The sequence below is a fragment of the Muscardinus avellanarius genome (assembly GCF_963383645.1).
Source record: "Muscardinus avellanarius genome assembly, chromosome: 11".
NCBI lineage: Eukaryota > Metazoa > Chordata > Mammalia > Rodentia > Gliridae > Muscardinus > Muscardinus avellanarius.
The window spans coordinates 57,614,564-57,638,518 of NC_137797.1; positions in this window are offsets into that span (position 1 = coordinate 57,614,564).

The window sequence follows — 23,955 nt, forward strand, 5'->3', positions numbered from 1 at the left end:
GGTTTTAAGAGTTACTGGAATCTCCCATGACTGTGTTGTCCAATACCATTTTTCCACTATCTTACTATACTAGATTTTATTTATGTGATACTTTCTTTCTTAGTGAAATTTGTTGAGTTTATAGTAAAAACCTAGGTCAGTGCCTGAAATACTGTAAAAAAATATTTGCAGGGGAATTAGTCCTAGTGTAATATAGCTCAGTAGAGTAACTGTAGTCTACAAATTTCAAAATCACTATAGAAGTTTGAAAGTTCCGAATGCATATAAATGATATTTGAGGAGATAGAAACATTAATTACCCTGACTTGATCATCATACATATATTGAGTTATCATATTATATCCCATAAGTATAAATATTACGCCTATAAAATTAATTTAAATGTTTGCCCATTTTAAAAAGTGTTATTTATTTATAAATAGGTTAATAATTTTTTAATATTGGCTGCTTTTTTTTTCCTCAAAAAGACTGGAAATACTAAAAACGTCACCCCAACCCCACACACATGGTTGCTCCTAGGCCAGAGGTTAACAGCTATTTTATAAGTGTGTGTCTGGTTGTTTTCCAGCTCCATGATCCAAGAAACTGTCAGAGTTTCTGCACCTGGAAACTCTGACTTCTGAGAGCTACTTACAAAAAATCACAGCTAACAAGAAGAACTATATTTAAATAATGTATACACACAATACACATACATGCAAAAACACATGTGCACATTTCAGTAAATAATACTCTTGCTAGATAAGATATATCTTAATATTTCATTTCTATCTCATATTTTAAACAATTTATGAAACATGCATAGATATATTTCATCCTCTTAACTCAGTTCAAGAATACTTAAAAATTATTTTCTTGTTTTAAAAGTTAGATGTTTAGTTAAGCACAGGAGTAAATTCTCAGTTCAGAAGTTCTTTGCAACCTTTCTCTTTCTCTTCCATTACAATAAAAGAATTTGAAATAAAAAGCCAAAAACACAAGGGCTCAAGGGAGAAAACTGCATTTTTTTAAACCCGGACAACAGGCAAGTGATAGCATATTTAGCTAACACTTTTCCCTGGGAAAAACACAGGGGGCAGAGGCTACCCATTTCCTGTTGGAGAATCTCAGATGGACTCTGGAAATGGAGGTCCTATGGGAAAAAGGGAAGTCCCTCTTGGGCGCCCCTCAGCATCACAGAGCTGAGTAGCACTTGCCAGACTGTGGGACTTTTCCACCCAGGGATTTTTCTGCTTGAAAGAGGGAGAGACATGAAATGGATTAGACTCATTGAAATAGAAATGTCCAAAAGTATCTCCCTATTTTCAACTTCTCATTTCATCTTTTACCACACTGGACAATTTCCTGGGCCAAGTGTCTGGATGGATTCTGTGTGGCAACTGACGGATCTGTCGTCAGCTTTCTGCCCTTTGCCACAGGTGTTGCCCTATAGTGCCTCCTTTTGTGTGCTTCACTAGTCACCCCCTCTTGCACTTTCTTTCAGAAGTGTGTCAATAGTTTTTGGTGGCTAATGGTTCTGTTATTTTTTAAAAATATGTTTATATTTAATCCTCACGTATTATCAAAAGGCTCATTCATTTAATGAGGGCCAGGAAAAAATACCAGGTAAAAGCATATGCTATGTCGAACTGGAATTCTCACATAAATTTTTATTTGATTTCTATATGCGGATACATAAGAAAATCAGACCACATATGGAAATTACAATAAAACAGAAATATCAGCTTTGCTGAGCAAAAGCGAATTCTATAACAGTCTCCTTTATCATATCATAGTTTGGGCCATTAGCTGTTCTGAGCCTACACCTACTGCCCTTTGAACCAGAACTCTACCATCAACTCTCCTTCATTTCCAGATTGGTTCTTGGACTGGAACTGTGGCATTGGAACTCACTGGCCTTCATAATCATGTGAGCCAATTCCCTATAAGGTCTTTTTATTTCTATATATGTAAAACACATCCTATTGGCTTTTTTTCTGGAAAATTATTACTAATGCAGTCATCATTCAGATTTAGTTTTGTATATTATTTCACATAACCTCAAGAGAGGTTTGTTTTTTGTTTTTTGTTTTACAAAATAACAAGGATTTCAGAAGGCAAGAATTTTAGAGACAAGACAAGACAACCATGGGTGGCCAATTAAGTCTTTGGATAAATGACAATGCTTGGAAACTAAGACGTTTATATGATGAGAAACCCCATGATATTAACTAAACCATTATTCTTCACACTGGAAACTGAAAACACCAGGAAGGAATGGAACATTCCAATGGAAATATGTAATCTAGATTACCCTTGAAGTCCCTCTTGGTGCACTTTAGGAAAGGGCTGCTATCTATTCCATTAAGGTACTTCTAGAAGCCAGGGGGGTTGGGACTACCCACAGCACAGGGCCTGCAGTGCATTAGGGCCTAGGTCTAACAGGCTTGTAGAAAACTGCAACTTCCCTCTAAACAGCAAGTTCAGGATTGTTCATCTCATGGGCATTGAGGAATAGAATGTTTTCTTCCTGCAATCCTAAATATAACTCTAGCAATTTGTATCTCGGCTTGAATCTCTCAGGGTAGAGAAAACTGTTTTCTGGAGTCTATTTCTTAATGTCTACAGCAATTATTATCTCTTTTCTTAGTTTATTGCATCAAGGCTGTGGCTGCTATGTCTTCTTTCCATCAGAACTCACCTATTTGGGAAATATATCTCACTACAATTACCTCCAGCTACCACAGAGATTAAATGGCTTATCTTTCAGAGTGCCCAAAGGATTTTTCTAAACCCTAATTTCTCCTGTCATGATGTCTGAAATTTCTGCCATTAGCAATCACTCTTAAATGGGTAAGGTACTGAAAGTCACTATTAAAATAAAAAAAAATGGGGCCAGGGATGTAGCAAAGTGGTAGGGTACTTGGTTAGCATGTAGGATTCCCTGGACTCAACCCCCAGCAACACACACACACACACACACACACACACACACACACACACACACACCACATAGCAAAAACTGAATAATAAAGTCATTATCAATTACTGAAGTTTTAGATACAAGTAGCTAAGGCAGATTTATCCAGTTCAATCAGGACACAATTAGGAGTTTGAAGGACTGAGATCCAAGAAGGGTAAACATATCTGAGGAGTGGGATGAAACTGGGAAAATGTAAAGTTGGAGTTCTTCCAGGAAAGACAGAAATGGTCATGCTTCACAGGAAGAGAAAACCAGAGACACTAAAGCAGCTCCTCCATGGGTTTCTGCTAGGTGATAGGTCAAGAATGCTAGAGATAAACTCGAATAACCTTTTTCCCTGCGTGTTTGGAATTAGAAGCTTAATCAATTTAAAATATGAGAGTCCTGGAGTAAATAATGATGATTGCTTTAAAACTGGAGACCTTGGTTATGAAAATCCTTTTGATGTATGGGATGGTGGAACAACAAGAGGAATCAGTATAGGTATTGTAGATGAAAACAGAAAATGTATACTCTTTAAAGATTTGCATTTGATTTCTTTAGATTGATTTTGCATCCTGCAAGTTTGCTGAATTGGTTTATCAGCTCCAGTAGTCTTTTGGTTAAGTTCTTTTGGGTCTTCTAGATAAAGGGTCATGTCATCTGAAAATAAGAATAGTTGTAATTCTTCTCTTCTTATTTGAATTCCTTTGATTTCCTGTCCCGTCCCTAAGGCTCCGACTTGCAGAACCCCAGGAAAGAAGACACAAATGCCGAGTCTGTTGATGATGCTTCCTCTTTAATGCTTCCCCCTCAATGCTTCCCCTTCAGTGCGCACAGCAGGCAAATATATATCAGTCTCATAACCCCTCCCTCATCACTCCACCAACCCCAAGCTTCCCACAGCTAGGGCATGCACATTTCTAACCCTCTCATAGGCGGGCTGGTGGTAGCACGAGGCGCTGCGTCACTGATCATCTGTAGGGCACCTGATAGGGCTCACTGCGCAGGCTCAGGGCACCACCAGCCTCGTGAGCCTCGTGACTTGGCAACATGCCTAGGCGCCATCTTGAGCCACTGCCCCATCCCAGTCTAGCCGAGCAGGCTCCGACAATTTCCTTCTCTTGTCTTATTGCTGTGGCAAGAGTCTTGAGGACTATATTGAAAAGGTGTGGTGATAGTAGCCTTCTTTGTCTTGTTTCTGATTTTAGAGAAAAGTTTTGCAGTTTTTCCTCACTCAATATGATGTTGGCTTTGGGTTTGTGTATATTGCCTTAATGATGTTGAAATATGTTCCTTCTATTTTAATTTTCTGCAGTGTTTTTAACATGAATAGTTGTTGGATTTTGTCAAATGCTTTTTCAGCATCTTTTGATACAATCATGTGGGTTTTTTTCTCATTTCTATTTATGTGGTGAATAGCATGTATTCATTTGCCTATGTTGGACCAGCCTTGCTTTCCTGGGATGAAACCAACTTGGTTGTGGTGTACAATTCTCTTGATATGGTTTTGAATGCATATAGCTAGTATTTGTTTATAATTTTTGCATCTATGTTCATCAAAAATATAGGTATTTAATTTTCTTTTCTTGAAGTATCTTTATTTGGTTTTGGGATTAATGTGATACTGCCCTCATAGGTGGAATTTGGGAGAATCCCTTCTCTTTCAATTTCCCAAAACAAGTTGTGAAATATTGGGATTAGTTCTTCACTGAAGGTTTTGTAGAATTCAGATGGAAACCAATCAGGGCCAGGGCTTTTCTTTGATGGCAGAATTTTTATTGCTGCTTCTATTTCTTTGCTTACTATTGGTTGGTTTAGGTTTGCTATGTCATCTTGGTTTAGTTTAGGTAAGTTATATATGCTTAAAAATGTATCTATTTCCTCCATGTTTTCCAGCCTATTGGAGTATAAGTTTCCAAAATAGTTTCTGATACTCCTTTAAAATTCCCCACTGTCTGTGGTGATGTCTCCTTTTTTATTTCTGATTTTAATCATTTGAGTTGATTCTTTCTTTTGGTTAGGTTGGCAAGGGGTTTGTCAATCTTATTAATCTTTTCAAAGAACCAGCTTTATGTTTTGTTGATTCTTTGAATTGATTTTTTATTTTCTATTTTATTTATTTTGGCTCTGATTTTAATAATTTCCTGCCTTCTGCTGGCTTTGGGATTCGACTGTTGCAGTTTTTCTAGGTCCTTGAGATGTGTCTTTTGGTTGTGTACTTGGTGACTCTGTTCTTATGTGGGCAGACAATACTATAAACTTTCCTCTTACCACTGCCTTCAACATGTCCCTTAGATTTTGGTAAGTTGTGTCTTTACTTTTATTTAATTTTGAGGAATATTTTTGTGTGTGGTATTGGGGTTCCTGGAAGCCTTTCTACCTCTGGGCTACACTCCCAGACCTATTTTATATTTTTTATTTATTTGGAAACAGGGTCTCTTAAGCCAGCGAGGCTGACTACGAACCCGCGCGATCCTCCTGTCTCCGCCTCCCAAGCGTGGGGATTACAAGCATGCGCCACCACGCCTGGCAAATTCTAAGAATTTTTTTATTTCTTCCATTATTTCTGATCTTATACACTCATTATTCAATAGTGTATCATTCAATCTCCATGTATTTAGATAGTTTCTCTTAGTCTTCTTGTTGTTGATTTCTACTTCCATTCAATTGTGGTCTGAAAAGATGAAGGGATCTATATTACATCTTTTGAATTTGCTGGTGCTTGGTTTGTGGCCCAGGATGTAATCTATTTTGGAGAAGGTTCCATGGGCTGCTGAGAAGAATGTGTATTCTACTGTTACTGGTTGAAATATTATGTAGATGTCTATTAGGTCCATTTGGCATATAGTTTTCTTTAATTCTGAAGAGTCTTTACTCATCTTTTGCCTTGAAGATCAATGTAGTGGTGTGAGAGGTGTGTTTAATTTTTCAAATATTATTGTATTTGGGTCTATTTGAGAACTGATATCCTGGAGGGTTTGTTTTACAAATGTGGGTGCACCCACATTTGGAGCATAAATATTTACTCTTATTATATCTTCTTGGTGGATTGTTCCTTTAATAAAAGGAATTGACCTGCTTTGTCTCTTCTGATGTGTTTTAGCTTAAAGTCTGTTTTGCTGGATATTGGCATTGCTACTCAATTCAACAAAGTTACAGTATACAAAATCAATCTAAAGAAATCAGTTGCTTTTATATATGACAAGAAGAATCCACAATGAAAGAAATAAAACAATTCCATTCACTATAACCTCAAAACCAATAAAATGCCTAAGAAGAAAACTAACCAAAGATGTAAAAGACCTCTACAATGAAAACTATGAAACATTAAAGAAATTGAAAAAGACCTTGGAAGATGGAAAGATCTCCCTTGCTCATGGAGAGACAGAATAAATATTATCAAAATGGCCATTCTGCCAAAAATGATCTACAGACTCAATGAAATTCCTATCAAAATAACAATGACATTCTTCAAAGACCTAGAAAAATTAGTCATGAATTTTATATGAAGAATGAAAAGACCCAGAATAGCCAAAGCAGTCCTAAGCAATAAGAACCATGGATGAGGCATCACAATCTCTGACTTCAAATTATAATAAATAGCAATAGTAGTAAAAAAATAAAACAGCATGGTATTGGCACAACAACAGGCATACAGAACAATGGAACAGAACAGAAAATACAGAAACAAACCCACACACCTATAGTCAATTAATCTTTGACAAAGGAGCCAAACTCATATGCTGGAGAAAAGACAGCCTTTTCAACAAATGTGCTGGGAGAACTGGCTATCCATTTGTAGAAAGATGGAACTAAATTCTTACTTCTCACCATGCACAGGAATCAACTCGAGATGAATCAAAGACTTATAAATTAGACCAGAAACTGTGAAGCTATTAGAGGAGGGCATAGGCTCAACACTCCAAAATATAGGCACAGGCAGTAACTTTCTCAACAAGATCTCCAAAGCACAGAAAATTAAGGCAAAAATTAACAAGAGGATGGCATAAAAATAAAAAGTTTCTGTTCATCAAAGAAAACCATCGAGAACCCAAAGAGAAAGCCTACAGAATGGGAGAAGATCTTTACCAGCCACCACTCTGATATAGGGTTAAATATCCAGAATATACAAAGAGCTCAAAAGACTCTACACTACCAAAACAAATAACCCAATCAAGAAATGGGTGACTGAACTGAATAGACACTTCACAAAAGAAGAAATACAAATGGCCAATAGATACATGTAAAGATGTTCAACATTTTTAGCCATCAGGGAGATGCAAATTAAAACTATGCTGAGATTTCATCTAACCTCAACCAGAGTGGCAAGCATAAAGAAATCAAATAACAACAAATGCTGGCAAGGATGTGGGGAAATAGAAACTCTTACACTGTTGGTGGGAGTGAAAACTAGTTCAGCCACTATGGACATCAGTGTGGAGATTGCTTAGAAAACTGGGAATGGATCTACCATATGATCCGAGTATACCACTCCTGGGTATCTTTCCAAAGGGGTTAAAATCAGAGAATTATAGTAACATATACATAACCAAAATATGGAACCAATCTAGGTCTCTATCAGCAGATGAATGGATTGCAAAATTATAGGAAATACACACAATGGAATGCTACTCAACAATAAAAAAAGAACAAAATCATGTCATTTGCAAGAAGATGTAAAGACCTGGAGAACATTATGTTAAGTGAGAGCAGCCAAGCACAGAAAGAGAAGGGACATATGATTTCTCTAATATGCCCAAACTAGGGAGTATTAGTAATACTAGAGGGACTCCAGGTAATGGAGGGGAAACCTCAGCAAAGCTTAAATGGAAGAGTAGGAGAAGAAGGCTGAGGTTAATTAATGAAGGAGCTACATTGAATATGTGTAAAAGTATAAATATAGTATGGTCAATCTGGAAACTCATTGTTGGGGGGAGGGGAAGTAGAGTGAGGAGAGTGCACCAAGAACAGTCTGAATGTATGCCATTTTCAATATGATCCACATTAAAAATTAATAAAATAAAATAAAAAAATAAAAAATAAAAGTTAGCAAACCAAAAAAGATTTGTACTTGAGGTTTCTGAGAGAGAACAGAATCAGAAAATAAAAATAAAATGGAATAAAGAAAGGATACAGATAACATAATGTTGATGTACTAATGTATGCTGTATTTTGCATGAAAGAAATGAGAAAAATAAAAATTGAGAAAGAGAAAAGAAGAGAAGGAAGCAAAAGAGAAGCCAGTAGAGCTCAGAAAACATCACAGTAGTTCAGGGACTTGTCAGGTAACTACTCAAAATGAAAGTCTTAGAAACAATTCAGTAGATGGATAGAAGGCCAGAATTGACTTGTTCTTTCAACTGCTAAAAACACAGCAGGATGTTTTATGGAGCTCTCATTTCATCAAGAAAATAGACAATTACCTCTTTGATGTTTTCTACTTCTGAATTATTTACTTCTATGATAAGAGACATGTTAGTGGAAAAAGAATTTTGTGGTTATGAATGTCTATAAAACATTTTCTTAATTCACATATAAATTTCCCTAGTCAACATATAAAGAAAAATAAGTGTGGGAAAAAGTTTGTTTAATCTATTTAATTTAATGATTTAACTAATTCAACACTTTTGTCCTTATTGCATGCTATGGTTTGTGTACTGCATTCCCACCTCCACCATCACTAATAAAAATTTCAAAAAGTTTTATAATAGAAAAAAATTAACTCCCTCATGAAAAACATTGTATATGTTCCTATAAACTTTTGGTGGCAAAGCCAATTTAATATATTTAGAAAGTAGTTTAAACTTAGATGAATAAAAATACAGAAACTAGAAGTAGTAGTTTAGAGTTAGAAAGTTAGGAAGAACATGGGAGGTGACTTGGCAAAGTCTTGTGGTTTTATGAAGATAAAGTATGAATATTTATACTTGGAGAAGAGATTGAGGTCTGAGGCCACCCAGTAAGTTAATAGCCAAGGGAAGACTAAATCCTATGTTCCCATCTTGGGTACATGTTATCTAGAGTAAATAAAAATTTTAATTTTTTGATATTTTAGAAAAGCAGAGACAAATCCACAATATATTTAATTAGAGACATCAAAAGAGAGATTCAAGGATAGTATGCTTATTATTAACAAAAACAGGAATTTATAGCTGTAAGCCTCTGTTTGGGAGAACTTAAAGAAAGTATTCTTCAGTTTAATTTGGGAAAGAAGATTCAGAAGGAAAGATTTTTTTTTAAAAAAAGAAAATTTCATGATTAGTACTTATCTTTAAAAAGTTTTTCTATATAATTTCACCTGACCACAAGCACATTCATATGTGCACAACGGAACTGTTCATGAATACAGCAAACTATTTGTCATTTATTTTTCCCTACAGAAAATTTCCTGAGGTTGTTGATGTTTTTCTCTCTCCATGTAGCACAAGTATATTTAATTCATATTCTGCTATTCATTATATATTTTAAAACATTATTAGTGTTCCACAGGAGAAAAGAATTTTGAACAAAATGACAAATTCTCTTTCCTTTTCTACTGTGACAAAAAAACCAAGTTTATTCTTATTTTAAATGAATTTTGATATAATAATCAAAAGTAGATAGGGTGATTTTGCTCTTGTAAAAGGTATTTCCTATGGCCCTTTTTTTTGGAAGCCTGGGAAATGAAATAGATGTAGTAAATGTTTTGAACTCTGGGCAGAAAAAGATAAGGTAATATACAACACTTTTATCTTTACAACTCAAAAGAATGAAACTGACTGTGTATTAAAAGACGAAGCAGGCACAAAATGATTTCTAGACAAAAATCAGCTCTTCGTTCTTACATAGAAATATAACTAGACCCAAGTTGTCTTTATTTAAATGCAGGAAAATGCACTGTACTCTAGGGAAATTTTCTTAAATTTCCAGCTGGAAATGAAGTACCCAAACAATTTTATGCAATGGAAAGTAAAAAGATGTTCATCAGTGGATATTTTGATAGACTAGATGGATTTGATGGTATTCCCATGAATACTCTAAGTTATTTTCTGCCTTTTCAAGATATTTTGAAAAAAGAAGATGAGCAGGAAAAAATTTTATTCTTCTTCAAATGACTTTATTTTTGGGAGCTTCTCTTCCCATTAGATGGATGTGTGTTGCTCTGTGTAATAGCACCTGAAATAAAACCAGAATCTAATTCTTGACAAGAATCTCAGATATCAGTTATTATGGTATACAGCATAATATTTATATTTAAATTAAAAAGTAATTTCTTTAACTTTTATGTGTTATTTTATTTCAAGCACCTCTTTACTTGAAAATCTTGTAACGGAATGCAATGGTTTCCCATCTTTGTGAGTAAAAAGCCAAACAGCATAACCAGGAGATAAATGAATGGAGAAGGCTTGATTACAGCAAGTAAGGAGAACACTGGTGGTTATTAGCAAAGCAGTGCTCTCCCCAAATATAAAAGGCATGATGGCTTTATTGGGAGTCTATGCAGATTCATATAGGAAAGACATGTAGGGAAGGGCACATTTATGAGCATGCTCATAAATGATATTTCAAGGTCCTAGAACACCTGTTCACACACACAAACTGGTGGGCATGAGCATTTCTGGGCATCCTCAATTCAGTATTATAAGGATCTGAGTTTATTCTAAGTTGCCTAAAAGAATGAAGCTGAGGTGATTCAATGACCTTGGCTGGATCTTCCTAAGTTTCTCCAAAGTGTTTTAACTGAATCAAAAGGAAAGAAAAATATTTAAAGGGGCAGCAGCTTTCTCGACCATAAGTGTAGGAGTTTACCCCTAAAAGGACCTTGTCTTACTAGACAAATAACAATCACATCTTGGTAAGGTAGGGTGTGTATTATTTCACATGCAGAGAAACCTAGAAAGATAGAAAGACCAAGACATAGAATGGCTAGGCAAAGAGTAGTTAGGTGATTTGTTAAAAATAATCCTAGATTCTTCTAAATACATAGAGCTCTTTAAAATAAACAGTATTTTTAGAACTGGGGACATGGGGGTCATAGGCTAACCTAATACATACATGCAAATCATACACAAAGACACACACACACATTCTGAATATTCTGGATTACTATTTTATTATTGAATACTCTCATAAAATTTTAGTTATCAAAATTATTTTTAGGTTTTTATTTTTATTTATGCCAAGAGAAAGCCAAAGAATTTTAAGGCATTCCGTAAAAACAAAGGCTTGTGATAGCTGAGTCAGAGGCAAGCATAGGGAGAAATGAGTCAGCACAAATCAGAATTTTCAGTTAAGCCAAATTCAAAAGAGCCTATATTATAGGAATCTGTACTGCATGCATTTTAAAAGCTGGTAGAGTGAACAGCTTATAATTAACATTAAGTATAATAATAACTAAGCAATAAGCAAGTAAACTCATTATGACTTCAGTAATAATTAGAGTAGAAATAAATTTAGTGAAGATTTTAATAACATAATAAAGCTAATTTAAAATTAACTAAGTGGTTTATATACTTATTAAGACACATCAAATTAAAAGTGGCATTTGAGGAATGAAGTTTGGAAAGGTAGTATAAACGAAATGAGATTATTTTAAAACTGCCAAGAAAGTCTTGAAGGTTTTAGAGATAATTGTGCATAATCTATTTTGTCAACAAACAACTTATTTATTATCATAATGAAGCCTAAATACAAATGATTATTGAATATAGAAATGGAAAAGGACAGTCTTTTTGTTTTTAATTTGACCATTTTTATTTCTTTTAGCCAAATGATGTTTATTACATTAGTATGTGAAAATTAACACACTAAACAAGTAAAACTCTTGAAAAGAAAATCAATTTTATTTTTCTGTTTTCCAGTGTTCACTAAAATATGTATGGTAAGGATAATTTTGTATGCTGATAGATGCTATATGATAAAGGTTATTTTTTTAACTCAGCCCCATAACCTAGTGCACAGTCCATTTACTCACTCAAAGGATATACAAAGTCCTATACTCACTTTAAGTTGCACACATGGGCTGAGTTAGTATTTTAAACTGTCTACAAGTGGGATAGCATCAAACTAAAAATTTCTTCTCATCAAAGGAAACTATCAACAACCTAAAGAGGAAGCCTACAGAATGGGAAAAGATCTTTACCAGCCACCATTCTGATAGGGGGCTAATATCCAGAATATACAAAGAGCTCAAAAGACTCTACACTAGCAAAACAAACAACCCAATCAAGAAATGGGCAAATGAACTAAATAGACACTTCACAAAAGAAGAGTTACAAAGAGCCAATAGATACATGAAAAGATGTTCTACATCACTGGCCATCAGGGAGATGCAAATCAAAACTACACTGAGATTCCATCTAACCCCAGTCAGAGTGACAAGCATAAAGGAATCAAATAACAACAAATGCTGGCGAGGATGTGGCGAAAGAGGAACTCTTTTACACTGTTGGTGGGAATGCAAACTAGTTCAGCCACTATGGAGATCTGTGTGAAGATTCCTAAGAAAGGTGGGAATAGATCCACCATATGATCCAGCTATACCACTCTTGGGCATCTTTCCACAGGGGTTGAATTCAGAGAACTACAGAAACATATGCATACCTGTGTTCATAGCAGCATAATTCGTAATAGCCAAAATATGGAACCAACCCAGATCTCCATCAACAGATGATTGGATAGCAAAACTTTGGGAAATACACACAATGGAATTCTATTCATCCATAAAGAAGAACAAAATTATATCATTTGCAAGAAGATGTAAAGCCCTGGAGAACATTATGTTAAGTGAGATCAGCTAAGCACAGAAGGAGAAGGTACATATGTTTCCTCTAATATGCCCAAACTAGGAAACACAGAGGATACCAGTGGGACTCCAGATAATGGAGGGGAAATATCAGCAAAGTCTGAATGGATAGATTGGAGAGGAGGAAGGCTAATCTTGATTAATGAGGGTCTACATCTGAATATGTGTAAAATTATGAATATGACATGGTTAACCTGGACAACCATTGGTGGGAGGGGGAAAGGGAAAACGGGGGCGGGGGGGGGGAGAGGGCACCAAATATAGTTTAAATGTATACCATTTATGTTCAATAAAAATTTGTTTAAATAAAAAAATAAATAAATAAAATAAGCTGTCTAGTTCAGTACATTAACAAACATGTCACTGTTCAATCAAAAGTAAGATTTCGCCGGGCGTGGTGGCGCACGCTTGTAATCCCCGCGCTTGGGAGGCAGAGACAGGAGGATCGCGCAGGTTCGAAGCCAGCCGCGCGCGCTGGCTTAGGAGACCCTGTTTCCAAATAAAAATGTAAAAATAGGTCTGGGAGTGTAGCCCGGAGGTAGAAGGGCTTCCAGGAACCCCAGTACCACCCCCCCCAAAAAAAAGTAAGATTTCCTATTAATGGATACACACATACATGCACACTCATACACATGTTCTAGCTGAAACTAGTTGTAAGTGATAGGTATGAGACCTGAATGAGGAAGAATCTCTTTCATAGCAAGGTCTACACTCCTTCCATCTTCTCTCTCCAGCTTTCTAGTGGGTTCAGAATATGCATGAAAGGAGGAGGAAAAGAAGTTCCAGAATGTCCTTGCTTGTGTGCTGGCTTTCTCACATAGTCTGGCTTTGGGATCTTGACGTTTGGTGGAAGTTTAACATTACCTTTGTGGGTCCTGCAGGGATATTTCCAGGCCTCCTGTTGGTTCCCTCTTTGGCCTGCATGAGGCCTCTCCTTTGACTCAGGTCATTGTTAGAGTATCCTTGCCCTCCCCGTTGGTCCTCTTGATAAGGCTTCAGTTCTTCTCTTTCTTCAACATTCCCGTATCTGTTTGAAGAGAAAAATTCATTTCTTTAGCCTGAAATGTGTGATAATGGTTTTAAAACTCAACCCTTCATGCTCTCTGCTGCCACAGGTGATACTTGCTTTCTTCATGCTGCTTGGTGATTGATCAGTGATGTGGTTTAACTGCAAGGAAAGCTCATCAAATGAAGTGGGGCACAATATCACTTTGGTGGTGGTTGGATTGGGAAATCAGAACCTATACATGCTTCTCAATCTTTGCATGCAATGACACACACAGAAAAGGATAATATTTATGTAATCTGCTTGGGTAAACTGGAAAGGAGTGAGAGACATTGATTTAAGACAAATAGGACTTGGAAAATAGTAGCTTCCTAATTCATATAAGTCTTCTAAATTATTTTTTAAAAATTTGTGACAGTTTCAGCTTACGTCCATGAATAGAAGTTTTGAATATAAACTTTAAATTTTGAAATAACTATGTGGAATTCCTGATTAATAATTTTAGTAATTCAAGTTCCTGAAGGATACATCTGTGTATCCTTTTTGTCCTTGATGTGAAACTGAACAATAGCCAATAACAAATGGCAGAAAAGAATGTATTGTTTTTCTTCCATTGATGGAAACAACTTCTTATCAACTGGATTTTGGGTGATTCAGTCTCTATATTGTTTCTCAAGGTTATAAACATTTTTTATAATTCCATTTCTTTCTTTCATTATCAAGATTTCAATTGGAATTCAAATCCATTTAAATAATTTAATATCAATTGTTTCAAGGTTTTAATTATTTTTCTATTATGCTTCTTAATATTTCTTTAGAACTCAGTAACCTTATTAACTGAATATCAGTTAAGATATGTTGACTTCATGTGCTAAAAGTTTCTCAAAATTTTATATAGTCATTACCAACTTGATTAAGCTTATCAAGCTTCTTGAAAATATTTGTTGGAATATTTCAATGTAAAACATTAAGTTAATTATTACTTTTTATAGGGATAAAAAAGGGTGTGATCTTTTTTCTGTCTATCATAAAGGGTCATGGTCAAGATCCCTATAACAAAAGTCAGATTAACAAAAGAAAATAACAAATTATGAACATGTATTTGCTCAGGAATCATAGAAAATATAAAACTCAAAAAGGTTAGATAGTTGAAGCTTAAACACCCTTTTTCATATGAAAAAGGCAAGTTGTGGGGGTATAGGTAATTTTAGAAATATAGTAAATTATTATTGGCGAGAATTATTGGATGCAGAAGACATAAATTAACTTAAAAATAAGTTACTTTAGACTATTAATGAGCCTGAGAGATAGGGATTATGTTGTACAAAGTTGTCCAGGTATGGCAGTATTCTTAAGTCATCTTTTCCGTGATAGATAAGATTTTATGGAGGGAATAGAATGAAATTGTGTTCTTTTTGGTGAGTAGAGTCTTATTTTCATAAAGGAATTTCAGAGAGAGCCTCTGCATCAAGAGGAGGTGGAAGCAAGACAAAGTAGCAGCACTACCTTAACTCCGAGACAGCTTCTGAAGTTTCTTAACAGGACAAAGCACCAGTGTTTGGGGTATCATTTTCTGAGTCCCAACATTTTTCTGTCTAAAACTTCCCTAGATATTTCACATGCTAAAAGCTGAGTTTAAGCAAAGCTTGATGGCGTACACCTGTAATTCCAGTATTTGGGCCGATGAGACAGGAATGTCACAGGTTCAAGGCTAGCTCAGAGGTAGAGTGCCCTGGGTTCAATCTCAATTACTGCAAAAAATAAAAAAATAAAAAAAACAAAAGTTGAGTTTATTGCAGTAGAGAAAAAATTAGGTTGGTAGCCAAGAGGCAAAGGATCTCATCGAATCAAATTCCCATTGCTGGAAATAGGTCAGCCTATAACAGGAGATCCTTTAAAGTTGAGAATTTAAGGAATCGCCAAGAATATTGTCCTGAATGAGTCCCTTGTCATTCTGACTTAAGTCATGTTTTCCTTCCCTGCTTCATCTCATGCTGGGATTGGAAACAATGCCAAGCCCTGGCCCCAGCAGGACTTACAGAACAAAGCTTGCTATATACACACACCTTTTGGTTTTTCCCTTTTCTTCTCCTCCTATATAATCCTAAGGCTGCTTGATTGTCAGTGTGGGAAGACAAATTCCTACACTAGATGTCCTTCCAATTTGAACCAAACTCAGAATACATTCATTTCTTGCTTCACAATTTCTATGTTAATTAGCCTCGCTATGTGGCAGGTGACCAAATCTGGTCTGCTAACCCTAACCCTAACCCTAACCTCTGTCCCATGGGCTGGTAATAAGACTAATCAACTAATCAAACAATGTCTTATTTAGGAGGTGGTACTCATAGGGATCATAGCAAAGTTATGTAGTTGTAAATTCAAATTTGTCTTGGGGTTTTCTTTTCTTTCTTTTTGACATCTAAATGCATTTATTTTATGCAAAAAACTTAAATATGACTCCATGTACAGAAGAAGTGCACACATTACCTATGCTGCACAATGCCAAGAAACAAAATATATTGATGCAACAGTTGTTGTTCAAATGAAGATAAAAATTGAGCCCAGACCAGCAGACAAATTAAATAATATTTCTTTTAGTTTATAAACTCTAGAAAACTCTTCTGCACAGGTAAAGCACTTCAGTGTGAAATAACAAACAATTTCAAGTGTATGCTTTGTGGGCATCTCTCTTCCTTGGAAGAAGAAATATTTTCAAAAATTCCCAATTCAGTTGTGTAGGTGATGCACACATGTTTGGAATAAGGAGGAACAATACAAAGAATCATCATCCACGTCATGTTTAAAATGAAGTCTCACAAGCTGTGCATCAAACTTGTAATGTTCCAGGTCATAATCTATAATGTTGAATTCTAATTCCATTAGAAAAGAAAATGGTTGTGCTGTTTGATAGATGCAGGAAACAGAGATGACCTCATTTTTTACTCTAAATGTGAAAAATGACAACAAAAATTTAAGAGAGGAGAAAAAATCTTAGTGACTTCTCTCTAGAAACTTATAATTTCCCTCCTTTTCCCCTCCTTCTCAGCTTGTTCTATCTAAAGGAGGTAAACCCTTTCAAAGTATTTTATTCCTTATTTTTGTTGTTATATAAGTAGACAACTGACTATATACTAAAGACAACTCCCAAATGTTCCCCATTTTCAGTGTCCACCTTTTCTTGAAAACTGAGATTTATGACTACCAAACGATGTACTTGTTAAGCACATTTCCACTGCATATGTTTTTCTTTTGTATTTAGACCCTCTTTGAGTAGTTTTTACACCCACAGTAATTTGTCAAATGGGCAATCTTTAATAACACAATTAGCATTCCTTTTCTTTTCTCATAATATAAGTCCTCAATGACTCATATATATGTGTGTGTGTGTGTGTGTGTGTGTGTGTGTGTGTGTGTGTGTGTATATATATATATATATATATATATATATATATATAGTTATTTTTAGGAATACATTTTATTAAGATAGTTTAGGGCTACCTAGTGAAGGACTAATTTTGAAACTGAACAAAGACATTGGATGATAGTTATAATTGATTAACTGTATGCATTTCCCTGAAGGAAGAGTCCAGTTTGTGTTCAAATGAGAACTCAGTCTCTTTCCTCAGGGTGCTTACAGTCTATTCAGGAAACTAAGTCTACATAGTCAAAGCACTTTGTAAAGAGCCATATATTAATTTTTTTTGGTGGTACTGGGGTTCCTGGAAACCCTTTTACCTCCGGGTTACACTCCCAGACCTATTTTTATACTTTTTAATTTGGAAACAGGGTCTCTTAAGCCAGCGCAGCTGGCTTCGAACCTGCGCTATCCTCCTGTCTCCGCCTCCCAAGCACGGGGATTACAAGCGTGCGCCACCACACCCAGCTAAACCATATATTAATTTTTATAAATGCTCAGTGAAATTTCAGAGTAAACAGGAGCTGAAGGAACAGGGAATAAATGAATGCTTTGAATAATGTTATTGAGAAGGCTTTCTCTCAGAGCTTTAGGAAAATAATTTTTAAACATCTGTGCCACCCATATGCTCCAGAAGATATCTGAGTTGCATAAAAAAAGATATCTGGTCCCTTTAGAAAATCTTTGTTCTCTGGAAGAACATTGCTTATTTTAAGTCGGGCAATTAAGACTGAGCAAGTGGATCTGATCCAAGATGAAGTAGTAGTACACTGTTATAATTTTGTATAGTTATGACTTGAGTGGCTGAGTATATATTTTTCAGTCTAGTTAACACCTGAAATTTTTCGTTGGTATTACCTCCCTATGGAGACAATTCAGACCTATGTACATGCTATCTCAAACTTCATGTTGCTTTAGTTCACTCTCCAAGCCAGAAGAAAATAGGTGAGGATGATGTGATTGTTGTACTCTTTGTTTCAATCCCTATCAACCCCTCATGGTTAATAAACCAGCCAGTGGGATTTATGTTTGCTTGGGATATAATATAATTGTTAAGGGTTCATATCTTAGTTCTGAACCTAAGGAAGTTACTTCAGTAACTCTGATTTCATCATGTGAACAATAAAGAAAATAAAAGTACTTGCCTCTATATAAATTACTGTATGAAAAATGAAAGAATTCATGCAAAGCACATAGCTAAGTTCCTGGCACATAACTAATACTCTATATTATTATTGTCACCGTTAATGGAGGAACCTGGAGAAACTCATTCTTGCCTCTGATCATTTTTTGTGCTATACTTTCCGCATATAGTGTGCTAACTCTTATTCTCAATTCATTTATAATCCTAGGCATTCAAGAGTTTACTGAAGTTTCCTTGTGAACATTTTATTTTTGCAGTCCCTTTGGCCTGACTTCTTTATCTGACATTTGGATTTTTAGTGTCGAGTATGAGCCCTAGAGCTAGGATACTTGGGTTTGGATCTTGTCTCTCTAGTTACTGTTTTGACAACCATAGGAAACTTATTTAACCTTTCTGCATTTGAAAATGGGCATAATAACGCCAGGCGTGGTGGCGCACACTTGTAATCCCTGCGCTTGGGAGGCGGAGACAGGAGGATCGCGCAGGTTCGAAGCCAGCTGCGCTGGCTTAAGAGACCCTGTTTCCAAAAAATGAAAAAAATAGGTCTGGGATTGTAGCCCAGATATAGAAGGGCTTCCAGGAACCCTAGTACCACCAAAGGAAAAAAAAAAAGAAAAAAAAAAGAAAAAAAAACCAGAAAATGGGCATAATAAAAGTGTCTACCTCATAGGGGTGTTTTGAAGACAAAATATAAAAAGGGGTTAAAATCATATCTCAAAAATAATAATTACTAAGTATATGTTAACTATGGTCATTACTTTACATTTTAACCAATATGTTCTTTAATTGGTTTCTGTATTAGTTTTATATAACCAATTACATTATACACATTGCCTGTTAGGATTATTGCTCAGGTAACATTTATGGTCCATATCACAGCAATGGGTATACATTAGATATACAATATTTGTTGACTGAGTAAAGTCAAGTAATGTAATATATGAATTATTTAGAATGAGGAAAAAGAAAGAGAAACAGCCACATACTGAGCACCACATACTTATATCTAATATTATTTTCTCCTCATAAACACCCTGTGTCATCTAGCCTTTCTTTCTACATAAATAAGGCTTATGTAAAAATGAAATAATCATGTATGTAAGGTATTCATCATAATGCTTGTCTGTAAATAGTTCAATGAAAATTATATTTGCAAAATATCAGTAGAAAGGAGGAGGCCAAAATGTTCCAGAATTTCATTCACTTTACAGATAAACCAATTGAAGCTCCTAGAAATTAAATCAGGCCTGAGATCAAACAGTTGGTAAATAATGCAATCGTAGATTGAAATTATGTTCTTTGGTTCTAATACCTCAATTATACAAAAACCGCTAACATTTTTAAGAGGGTTCTGATTTTATGCTAATGCAGTGGGGCTATTAAGAAACCTTTTTCAAATAAATTGGTTTAATTTTCTATGGTTGCATCATGATCTACAGACAAAAGACTGGTTGTTGATGGGTAGTTGGTGGTCATAGGGAAAAGTGCAATAAATTAAAAACCAGATCTATTTTTTAACCTTGACTTTGCCTTTTTATAACTCTATCTGAATATTCTAGGGCCTCAGCTTCCATCTGTATGAGTTAGGATTCTCAAGAGAAACAGAATGCATTGAATGTATAGATATGGAGATTTATTAGATGGGCTCACCTCCTCAGAAGCTGAGAAGCCCCACAGTGACTGTCTGCAGGCTGCAGAGCCAGGAAATTGGTAGTTAGCAACCTCAAAACATGAGAGAGGCCATAGATAGTCAAGTTTGAGGCAAAAGGCCTGAAAGCCCTCTTGATAGCCCTTGGTACAAGTTTATGTTTAAAGGCATCGGCCTTTAATATCTTGATTCTGATATCTGTGAGTGACAGCAACAGAAAGAAAGCACCTGTTCAAAAAGGTTGAGCATGACCTAGAGTGTGAGGTTCTCCCTCTTTCCATTCTTTTTAAAGTCACATTTAGCCCCAGCTTGTTAGGAAGCACCACCCACATTTAGGGAAAATCTTTTCCATTCAGTGCACCTATACACACACCAGTCTTCACTAGAAACATCATCACAGACACACTCAGAAGTCCATTCTGCTAATTCTCTAGGCATCCCAGTCAAGTTGAAAATAAATATTAACCACCACACCATCTCAAAAATAGGATGAATTCATGGTCTCTAAAATTCTTTTAAGTTCTTGACATTCAAAATGATGAAATTATCATAGGAAATCTTAAATTAGACATGACATTCAATGGTCTAGGAAAAAATGTTCTTTCTTTATACAATCAGGGTAAAAATTCTCATTTTCATTGAGAAGCTGAAAGATGCTTCAAACTATATCTTTGAATGAGATTTTTTTCCCCTTATTTACTTATTATTCTGATATCCTATCCTTAATTGCATGTATACAGAAATGCTAAAGCTCTTCTTTACTAATTGTGAGGAGAACTTATAGAGAAGTTTATTTCCTTTCTTTAAATTCAATTTCTGGAGCTTTCTTAACTAACCATGCTGAGACTTTATTAGTATTATATAAGGTCACAAGAAATATATACATTATCCCAGTTTAAAGGACTGAGCGCATTGTTTATCAAAGGGATATTTTCATAACATAGATATTTGATATTGTATATATGGTGACTAATAATAAGTAAAATAAAATATGACCAGATAATGGCTAATGATCTTCTCAAAGTCACCAAAGTGAGGCCAATAATAAAAAACAACATTGCTTTTAACTTAAATACAGATTCACCCCCTGTGATTTTATTTTTATAAAGTCCTTTCAATACCATAACTAATTGAATTTGTAAGAATAGATTTTAATAAAAATTATTAAACTCTCTACACAGCAGAGAATGCAGATTTACTAAACAAAATGAGATATAAAAATCCACTATTGAGAAAAAAATTTCAGCGTATTCCTTATGTGAAAACTGGCACATAAATCCTGGTAAGCCATTTGGCAACAGAAAGAATTAAGACAGAAGCAAGAAAAATACATGAATAGAATGAGTCTATTGTCTTGTGGCATAATTGGTCTAATCCAAAGGAACAAGCTAGTAGTTTGGTAAAATAACTCCAGAGAGCAGTGTCATCAAATGTTGCTCCAAAAGGTCTTTTAAACCAATAACTGCTAGGAAACTTGGATCAAACAAATAGGAATAAATAATGATAAATGAGGAAAATCAGATCAAAGTGGAACATCAAAAGTAATGAGGTTAGCTGCGGTTAGACTCACTGAGACACACTTTTACTTCATGGACTTCAAGGTTACAGAAAGTTCAGTTGAACTGAATAAATATTTTTCAAAGGAAGAAATACAAATGGCCAATAAATATATGAGAAAATGCTCAACATTATTAGCAATCAGAGAGATGCAAATGAAAACTACAGAGATTTTACTTAACCTCAGTTAGAATGGCAACCATCAAGAAGACAACCAATAATAAATGCTGATGAGGATGTAAGAAAATAGAAACCCTTAAACACTGTTGATGGGATTACAAATTAGTATAGCGACTTTGGAAATCAGAATGGAGGTTCCTTAGAAGACTAGGAATGGAATCACCATATGACCCAGCTACATCACTCCTGGGTCTTTCTAAAGGAACTGAACTCAGAATATTATAGTGATACATGCATATTCATGTTTATAGCAGCCTAATTCACCATAGACAAACTATGGAACCAACCTAGATATCTGTTAACAGATTAATGGGTTATGAAACTGTGGTACATACACAGTGAAGTTTTACTCAGCCATAAAAATAAAATTATGTCATTTGCAGAAAAAATTGATGAAACTAGAGAATATTATGCTAAGTGGTATTAGCTAGTTACAGAAAGTGAAGGGCCATATGCTTTCTTATGTGGAAGCTAGAGAGAAATTGGGAAACCCAGAAGATTTCAGATAAATGAGGAAGATACCAGTAGAATAGTGGGAGGAGATTTGGGGAGGGAGATATGTATGTGTGAGAGAGTGAGACCTGGTAGAGGAAACAGTTGAAACAATCCTATGTGTATTTGTGAAGCTATGGATACCAATTTCAATGTTATGAACAGGGAGGTAGAGAGAGTAGAGTGGGATCCAGAGGGAAGTATCCTGGGAGCTATGCACATATATGTTTCTCTCACACTGAACTTAACTAAGATGCATGGTTACAATGCTCAAATATTCTACCTCCAAGAAATACCCCCATCTCTATTTTTTATTCTTTATTTTGAAATAGAGTCTCACTGAGTTGCAAAGGAGAATGTCAGCATCTAGAAAAGGCAGTATGTGGTCTTCCTACCACATTTTTGTCCACCTATCTGTTGTCCTGAGAGATAGATGACCTCTGACATTTGGTCTGGCTCCTTGGACCACTCTGACACATGTATCAGAGGTTATTAAGAAAGCTCAGACACACAAAAAACTACCCTCTGTTTTGGTCCAGACTTTTAACTACATGTCATGTTTGTTTTTCCTTGCCTAATAATGAAAACTAACAATAATAAAGCACTATCTCTATGAAATATAAGTAGCATCTACTTTCAAAATTAGTGTAAGCAGACACTAAATTAAACAATAATACCATTGCCTAAAATACCTTCTGTAATTGTTTTCTGCATTTTTGGAATCTTGCTTGATGGTGGGAAATCTTTTCCTGATGGTGGGAAATAATTCCTTTTGGGAAAAGGTTATATTTCTGTAAACATCTCATTTATTCAGAGCCAAACGTTGAAAATAATACTACATTAGGATATTACTACTTTTAAAATAAACAAAGTATGATTTTAAGATTCTGCTTACTACTTTGTTAAGTGACTAATAAAGTAGTTTTAAAGCAATTTCATAAACGAAGTCCCCAAATTACTTTGAGTAAAGGCAGTATTCCCTGAACAATTGAAGAGCTTCATAAAATAACTTAATTAAAGGTGTATGGTATTTCTGATGATATAAGTGAAAGCAATGATGTTTTTAAGGCATTTAGCAGCAATGCTCTATGTTAATGACTATACTAATAATAATATATCATAGTTATGGATCATTTACACTGTATTAATTTATTTTTATGTGCTAGTCATCAAAAATTTTATTTACAGGAAGGGACTGAGGCTCAGAAAGGTTTAATATCTAGTCTAAGTTTACCTAGTTAGTTTGTTACAGACTTGGAATTTGATCTGGAGGATAATCTGCATATGCACTATTTCATTAAACCAAATGACCAAGATAGTTTGAAATATGCATTATTTCATTTCAACTTTTGCATTTTTGAAAATATTTAATCAAGTATAATATTGATAGAACTTTATAGTTATTTCGCTGAAACTATTTATGCTTATTTTGCTGAGAAGATAATGTTCTTTCAGACTTTTATTCCCTATAGCACAGATACTGGTTCCATTCAGATTCAGTAGCTCATTTTCACATTCATGTGAAATGTACAAAAAGAACATGAAAATCTAATGAGAGATTTAAATATAGTTCTGTATTTTTAATATATTTATAGATTCAGAATAATAGACAAAAGCATATAGAAAAGTATTTGATTTTATTAAACCATGTATTTTAAAACCCTGTATACTCCTAAGAAGTAAATACCAGCCTCAAAAGCTAAGAATCTAGGTCTTATTAACTAGAGTCACAGGCTGCTTTTCGTATAAATTTCTACTTAGGAAAACATTTAATTGAAATCA